The sequence below is a fragment of the Carcharodon carcharias genome, chromosome 20 (assembly GCF_017639515.1).
Source record: "Carcharodon carcharias isolate sCarCar2 chromosome 20, sCarCar2.pri, whole genome shotgun sequence".
Classification (NCBI taxonomy): domain Eukaryota; kingdom Metazoa; phylum Chordata; class Chondrichthyes; order Lamniformes; family Lamnidae; genus Carcharodon; species Carcharodon carcharias.
In genome coordinates, this window is record NC_054486.1 from 23609939 (window position 1) to 23619176 (window position 9238).

Sequence of the window (9238 nt, forward strand, 5' to 3'; positions counted from 1 at the left end):
AAAGGCCAAAGTGATTTGTTTTGGTGGAAAAAATGCAGAGAGGCAATATAAACTAAAGGGCACAATTCTAAAGGGGATTCCCCAGAGGGAGCTGGGGGCAAATGTGCAGAAATCATTGAAGGTGGCAGAGCAAGTTGAGAGAGTAGTTAATAAAGTGTATGGGATCCTGGGCTTTATAAATAGAGGCGTAGAGTACAAAAGCAAAGAAGTTAAGACAAATCTTTTCTTGGTTGTACAGAACTTGGATATTGCTGAAAAGAGAGACATGCATCAGAATACTAAATTTCAAATGATCCAACAATTTAGACTACAGAGAAGAGGGTGCTGATTGGTTGGCAAGTTGACTCTGATTAGCCGAGGCATTGCCAAGGTGAAAGCAACAGTGATCTATAGGCTCCTCAATGTCCTGGGTAATTCATGAAAGGCGAAAGGCTTGAACATATTCCACTTGTTTGCGGAGAACAGGTCCCCTGTGTATGCTTCTAGTGAGCGTAAATGAGCATGTTACGGGTTCAAAGGATCATCTTAAGCTGGTTGCTAGTTATTAGCGCACTCAAGATTGTTCAGAAAATGCTGCCCAAGCAGCTGGCACTTGCAAAACCCAAACAAAGCGTCTATGGTTAGAGGAGATTCCATGATTGTGCAGCAGTTGCTCCGACCATTATCTGAAGAGGAAAGATTTTCAAGGCTACAGGGAAAAGGCAGTGGTTTGGCACTGGTGAATTGCTCTTGCAGAGAGACAGCACAGACACTACAGAGCGAATGGCTTCCTTCTGTGCTGTAACCATTCTATGATTCCACAGTTCTGTTTCTCTTCCTTTGTGTGACAATCTGACAATCCCCTCATTACATAATTACTTCAAAGTTAAAATGCATATACATATGTCATATAAGGAGGATTTAATGATCTTGACCCAGATCAATAATTTTGCTTCTTCTTATTTAACACGCTTTGTTTCCAATGGGCTAACAGGATTGTATAACTCCCTTACTTTGTTAACTGAACATAATTTTGTTTTTGTTACCTGTCCTTGCTAATCTGCCAAGTGATACCTTTAATTAGATGCCCGTCTTTCTTTCCACCTCATCAGTACCAATTAAAAAGGTTGATGTGTACAAAGATGTTTGATTTGCAGAACTAACATTCGTTATCAAATGATTGAAGCTCTCTGAAACATATGAATCAGTATGCAAAGGCATTTCTTTTAATTAAGTTTACTGAAGGAATGAAACTAACTATTGAAAAAAGGTCAGCTTTAGTTCAGCGGCTCAGTGGTCACTGCTTTAAAATTGACTTATACTCCACTTGCTTAAGAGGCAAAGCCTGAAGCTTAATGTTACAGCAGAAATCAATAGCAGTGCAGCACTGGTAGATTTCAAAACATCCTGATTAACTCTTTCCTTACAGCAGAGGAGAGGCCTAACTTTCCCTTTCAAAGGAGAGCTGGGGAGGTCTGTCCCGCCTACTGAATACGTCGGTATTTATCCCTCAACAAATGTCACAAGAAAGAAAGATAGACTTGCATTTCTATGGCTCAGCACGAAAACAGTTTATATGGTCATTATCAAATTGCTGATTATGGGATCTTGCTGTGTGCAAACTGGCTGCCATGTTCCCTACATTACAACAGTGATTAAGCTCCAAACGTTCTTCACTTGTTGTAAAGTTCATTGGAACATCTTGAGGTCATGCAAGGAGCTATAGAAATGCAATTCTTGTGGGACACCAGAAGAGAATTCCTTATCCTCTTGCCCCCACCCCCACCCCCCACACCCACCTCCCCCCCCCCCCCCCCCCCCCCCACCGCCCCCGCCCCACAAGGCAAGATAAACAAAAAAATAAACAAAACTTACTTCTTATGGCCTTTTGTGGTTCCAATCCTGTTCCTCACTAGGTTGAATCTGATCAGAAACTCGGGAGCACTTTCTGCTCATGTCTGCCTGGTAAAGGTAGGAGTTGGGTCCCAATGACATTGGTATCCTTATCGCACGCAGGTGGGCTCCAGTGATGGGGGAGGGGAGATTTTAACAGTTCATTCAGCTCCTGTCCTCATTACAATCTTAGTTCAAACTTGGCCAAAAAGAGCTGAACTCCAGAGGTGAGGTGAAAGTGACTGCCCTTGACTCAAGGCAGCATTTGAGTGTGGCATCAAGGAGCCCTAGCAAAACTGGAATCAATAGGAATCGGGGGAAAAACTCTCTGTTGGTTGGAGTTAAACCTGGCCCAAACATCTTCAGCTGCTTCATTGATGACCTTCTTTCCATCATGAGGTCTGAAGTGGGGATGTTCGCTGATGATTCCACAATGTTCAGCACCATTCATGACTCCTCAGATACTGAAGCAGTTTGTGTCCAAGTGCAGCACGACAATATCCAGCTTGGGCTGACAAGTGGCAAGTAACATTCGCACTACACATGTGCCAGGTAATGATCATCTCCAACAGGAGAGTATCTAACAAGTGCCCCTTGACATTCAACAGCAATACCATCACTGAATCCCTCACAATCAACATCCTGGGGGTCACCATTGACCAGGGACTGAACTAGACTAGCCATATAAATACTGTGGCTACAAGAGCAGGTCAAAGGCCACAAATCCTGCAGCAAGTAACTCACCTCCTGATTCCCTAAAGCCTGTCCACCATCTACAGGGCACAAGTCCAGAGTAATAATAATCAACTGGCTGATAGTGGACTTCAATGGGGCAAGAATGGAACCAGGCCGGATAGACTGGAACCAAATGTTGGTGGGAAAAACAGTAGCTGAGCTACTTTTCAAAGGGGAGATGGTGTGGGCATAGTCAAGGTATGTTCCCTCAAAAGGGAAGGGTAGGACAAACAAATTCAGATTTCCATGAGTGACAAAGGAGATAGAAAGTTAAAGAATAAAAAGTGTGCTTATGACAAGTGTCAGGTAACAAATACAATTGACAACCAAGCCGAATAAAAAAGGTTCAGAAGGGATGTGAAAAAGTAAATACAAGAAGCAAAGATGGATTATGAAAAAAAACTGGCAGCTAACACAAAAGGAAATCCCAAAGTATTCTATAAGAATAGCAATAGTAAAAGGATGGTGAAAGGAGGAGTAGGGCCTATTAGGGAGCAAAAAGGGGAGTTACACATAGAGGCAAGAGGCATGGCTGAGGAGTTAAATGAATACTTTACATCTGTCTTTACCTATGAGGTAGATGCTGCCCGGGCCATGATGACAGAGGAGGAAACTCAGTCACTAGAAGGGTTTAAAATTGATAAGGAAGAAATATTGGATAAGCAGTCGGTATTTAAGTTGCTAAGGCGCAGGGCCGAGTGAGATGCATCCAAGAATGTTGTAGGAGGTGAGAGTGGAAATTGCAGAGACATTGGCAATAATCTTTCAATGTTCCCTGGATTCGGGGGAGGTGCTGGTGGACTGGAGAATTGCAAACATTATACTCTTGTTCAAAAAAAGGTTGTAAAGGCCTGCCCTGCAATTACAGACCAGTCAGTTTAATTTCGGTGATGGGGAAACTTCGAGAAACAATTATTCGGGATAGAATTAGTAGTCACATGGAAAAATGTGGATTGATTTGGAAGAGTCAGAATGGATTTGTTAAAGGAAAATTGTGCCTAACTAACCAGCTGGAGTTTTTTGAGGAGGCAACAGAGATGGTTGACAAGGGCAAGGCCGTTGATGTGGTGTATATGGACTTCCAAAAGGCGTTTGATACAGTGCCACACAACAGACTTGTGAGGAAAGTTATAGGTCATGGAATAAAAGGGTCAAGGATACAAGATTGCGTGAGGGACAGGAAACAAAGAGTACTGGTTAGTGGGTATTTTTCAGGTTTGTAGTGAAGTTCCCCAGTGGGCTGCATTGGGACTCTTGCTTTTCCTGATATATATGAATGATCTAGATCTTGGTGTTCAGAGGACAATTTCAAAGTTTGCAGATGACACAAAACTTGAGAGAATTGTAACCTGTGAGGGGGACAGTATAGAACTTCAAAAGGACATTGACACATTGGTGGAGTGGGCAGATAGGTGGCAGATGAAGTTCAATGTGGAGATGTGTGAGGTGATACACTTTGGTACAAAGAACATGGAGAGACAGTATAAAATAAAGGATACTATTCTAAAGGGTGTGCAGGAGCAGAGAAACCTGGGTGTATATGTTCATAAGTCATTAAAGGTGGCAGGACAGGTAGAGAGAGCTGTCACTAAAGCATACAGTATTCTAGGCTTCATTAATAGGGGCATAGAGTACAAGAGCAGGGAGGTTATGATGAACTTACATAAGACACTGGTTAGGCCTCAGCTGGAGTATCGTGTACAGTTCTGGGCACCACACTATAGGAAGGATGTAAACGCATTGGAGAGAGTGCAGAAGAGGTTTACGAGAATAGTTCCAGGGATAAGACACTTGGTTATGAGGAAAGATTGGAGAAGTTGGGACTGTTTTCCTTGGAGAGGAGAAGGCTAAGAGGAGACTTGATAGAAATTTTCAAAATCATGAGGGGTCTGGACAGAGTAGATAGGGAGAAATTGTTCCCACTCGTAAATGGATCGAGAAATAGAGGGCACAGTTTTAAAGTGTTTTGCAAAAGAAGCAAATGCGAGGTGACAAAAAACTTTTTCACCCAGCGCGTAATTAGGGTTTGGAATGCACTGCCTGGAAGGGTGGTGGAGGCAGGTTCAATTGAGGCATTCAAGAGGGCATTGGATGTTTATTTAAATAGAAACAATGCGCAGAGTTACGGGGAAAAGGCAGGTGATTGGCACTACATTAAAATGCTCAGAGAGCTGGTGCAGACACGATGGGCTGAATGGCCTCTTTCTGCACCATAACAATTCTGTGATTCTGTGAAGTCAGGAGTGTGATGGAATACTCTCCACTTGCCTGGATGAGTGCAGCTCCAACAACACTCAAGAAGCTCAACACCACCCTGGACAAAGCAGCCCACTTGATTGGCACCCCATTTCCAAACATTCACTCCCTCCACCACCGCTGCACAGTGGCAGCAGTGTGCACCATCTACAAGATGCACTGCAGGAACCCACCAAGAACCCTCAGACAGCACCTTCAAATCCACGACTGCTACCATCTAGAAGGACGAGGGCAGCAGATAGATGGGAACACCAACAACTGGAAGTTCCCCTCCAAGTTACTCACCATCTTGACTTGGAAATATATCTCCATTCCTTCATTTTGGCTGGATCAAAATCCTGGAACACCCTCCCTAACAGCACTGTGGGTGTACCTACAGCACATGGTTCAAGAAGGCAGCTCACCAACACCTTCTCAAGGGCAGCTAGGGATGGGCAATAAATACTGGCCCAGCCAGCGAAGTCCGCAAACCCAACTGCCTGACCTCTGTTAAAATCATACACAATTGGGCCTTGAATCCTTTTGCAGTTCTTGATCTACTGGATAATGAGGATGGACAGCTTACACAATTCAAAGCAACCAAGATTAACCTCAATCAATAATTATATTACAAAGGCTTTTTCCTAACAGAGCTTCTGAGGATAGATGGCAGTTCTTGATTGGCCTCAAGACAGTTGCTGGGCACATTCACCCTATCAATCTTCCATATTGCTGAGGGAGGGCAGGCCATCCCTTCACTGGAAGTGGTGACTGTCTTGTTTGTTTATTCATCAAAAACAAATTGATGTTAAAGTACCGAGGTTGGAAAGGAATCAATGTCCTGGGAGGCAAGGTTCGAAACAATAGGAATTGCTGACCGATTGCCAAACAATTTCGATCCATCTTACAGAGTGGGAGAGATAGAGAGCTGGATTTCCAGCCCTTCCACCAGTTCAGAAATTGGACAGAGGAAGGAATTGAGGTCATGGCTCTAAAATGGTGCCACACCTATAGGAAAACAACATTGCATTTATATAGCACCTTTCATGACCTCAGGGTGTACCAAAGTCGCAGCCAAAATGGAGTACATTTTGAGGTGTGGTCCCTTCTGTAATGTAGGAAACACAACAGACAATTTGCTCATTGCAATCTCCCACAAAGAGCAATTAAATAAACAACCAGACCATCTGTTTTAGGTACTAATCAAAAAGCAGAATACTGCGGGTGCTGGAAATCTGAAATAAAGACAGAAAACGCAGGGAATACTCAAGGCCTTGGCAGCATCTGTGGAGAGAGAAACACAGTTAGCATTTCACATCGGTGACCTTTCATCAGAGCTGGAAAAAGTTAGGAATGCTCTGAGCAAGGGGTGGGTGGGTGGGACAAGGACAGGAGGAAGGTCTGTGATAGGGTGGAAGTCAAGAAATGTTGAATGACAGAAAAGTTAGTCTTACAGAGTCAAAGGGAATCGCAATGGAGCAGGGAAAGAAGAAAAGGAACAAAAGATGTGCCTAAAGCATGTATGCTGCTGTCTGAAAAAGGAAAGAAACAAATAAGAAAAGGAAACAAAATGGAGCACAGATTATGGTCTGAAATTGTTGGACTCAGTGTTGAGTTTGGAAGGCTGTAAAGTGCTTAATTAAAAGATAAGGTGCTGTTCCATTTCTCTCCACGGATGCTGGATAACCTGCTGAGTATTTCCAGCATTTTCTGTTTTTATAATAATCTACTTTAGGTGTTGTTTGAGGCTGGTATTTGTTGGGAGGGATGGATAGGGGATGGTGCAGATCAGAAAGCTCAGGCAGGGGGTGGATTAGGGTACTGGTGTCTTGGGGGAGGTAAGAAGGGTCAGCAGGAGAGGCTGGAGTGAGCTAGGGATGGGAAGGATCAGAGGGAGATTAGAGGCTGCAACTGGGGAGTACAGAGGATGGAGCAAGGTTTGGAAAGGGCTGGTTGGGGGGGCATCGTGGTTCAGGTGGGAGGGTGAAGATTGGATTACTCGGAGCGGGGATATGCTTGCGGGGTAGGAGGGTTCTGATGGTAGGGGGTCCAGCCACTGGGGTGGTGGGGAGTGAACTGTCTTGGTGGACTTGTGGTGGTGGGAGCAGGTGGAGGAATAACTCCTTCTCCTCCTGGCCCACAAGCCATGCTGGAAAGGCAGTTACCTCCCTCATGCAACTGGTCTTGTCTCCCTTTAGCTGTTAGGTTTCTTGAGACATTGGAGTCCAACCAGACAGCATTAAAGCTAAAATTAATAATATAATTAAATGAAGGATGCATTTTCTGTGAGTGGATTGGTTGTCACACACCTCCATCACCTCTGTTAAACTGAAAGTCGGTGGGTTTAAGTTTGGGATTTTTAACATTTTAACATCCCTTATTTTTTTCAAGGCTCTAAAGCCATCTTTTTTTTATGGAGTGTGGGAGGGTGTTAAATTCCCACTGATGAAACATGCACACACAGATAGAACAAGAGACAGCCATACACACACAGGTAGAGATGGACATGCACTGAGGTGAGGAATAGATACAGAAGACATGTATAAAGTGAGATAATATGACACATAAAACATAGGGAGAGAATGAATAACACAGCGAAACGAGCAAGAAGGAGGGAGGGGCAGAGACAGATACACATGCAGAGAAGCTGAGACATGTACACAAATGTAAGCAGATGTGGAGACAGAGACACAAAGACTAACATTTGAAAGTCCAATGCTGTGCTCAGGACATTGTGTGCTTTCTGCATGATAAGGAGCGGGAGTGGGGAAATACGGGAAATTGAAGTAATCAAATTTCAAGCATTTGAAGGCAAGAGGGAATAACAGAATTTCTGACAAGTTACAAAATGGAATGTCATCCAATCACTTGTCATTATACCAGAAGCTGTGTTGAGTCCCACATGGCCTCAGAGACTCTGGCGAGTATTGGAGCTAAAATGAAGTCTCTTTCAGGAGGCCTATAGAGTTCTGAAAGCTGCAAGGAAGCTGGAGAAACCAGGCTGCTTTCCAACAAGAAACAGAGAGTGAATAGTAATAACCAACTCTACACTGGGGAGCTGAGGTAGCAGAGTGATTCAAGGATTCTGTCAGCAGTCAAGTGCTTCAGATTTAGCTGTCTCCAGCCAATGCAGTACAGTGAGGCATCAATTGTTCCTTAAATCTGGACCCTTACTATGTTTGGCTTTCCATAAAGTTTAGAAAACACAGGTAAAAAGGAAATAATTTTGTATGACCATAATTTTTTTCTCATAAGTCCCAGTTTCCAATCCTGGGAAAAATCGGAACTGCACTAGAACCCAGTAGTGTCTTAAGAAGGGATTCTCACTGGGACCAGGCAAGATCATTGGATATTCAACAACAATAATTTACATTTATATAGCACCTTTAACATGGTAAATATCTGAAGTTGCTTCATAGGAGCGTTTTCAACAGAATTTGACACCAAGCCAGATAAGGAGGTATTAGGGTATGTGACCAAATCTTGGTCAAAGAGGTAGGTTTTAAGAATCATCTTAAAGGAGGATAGAGCTTGGTGAGGCTTAGGAAACAAACTCCAGAACTTAAGACTGCAGCTGAAGGCATGGCCATCAAAGCTGAGGTAATGCACAAGAGATCAGGGCTAGAGGAGCACAGAGATCTCAGAGTAGGTTACAGTGATAGGGAGGGGGAGAGGACACAGAGGGATTTGAACAAAAAAGTGAGAATTCTAAAAGCAAGGCATTGTTGAATCAGGAGCCAAAGTAGGTCAGCCAGCACAAAGGTGATGGGTGAACCAGATCCAAATCCTGCTGGAGGGAACAACCCCCGCTTGTGGGAAATGCCATCCTCAAAGCACTGGCATCTTTCACTTGGATGGGCACAAAACTCAACTTCAGAAACAGCTTGAGCCTAGCGGAACTCCCCTCAGCAGGAAATAACCCTGGCAGTTGAGTGACGCTAATCACTGAAGTCTCTGAATATTGGGTGAGCAGCAAGTGAGTTAATGTCTGAATGTAAAATTCTTCATGTTTTCAGGCTTTGGATTGTGCCAATAGACCATAGCCAAAGATTTCATTCATCCTTACTATGTGGCAGAAAATGGGCCTCCCGAAGGACCTCAGCTTCAACATGTGTATGTTTAATTTGACAGTGCATCTTTTGTGTGAAATAACAAGTGGGAGGGGTTACAAAACATTAATGCTCACTGACCACTAGAGATCTTGCACCAAGCAAAGAGACAAACTGTCCATAAATCAAGCAGCATCTCACTCTCCAAATGTCATGGATCACCACATATGCTTGCTGTGCCTTCCTGTCGCTATGGTGACTTTCATGTTGGGGCTCTGAAGGGGAAAATAACAAAGAAAGAAAGACTGGCAGTTGTAAAGAGCATTTTGACAACTCAGCAAGATTCT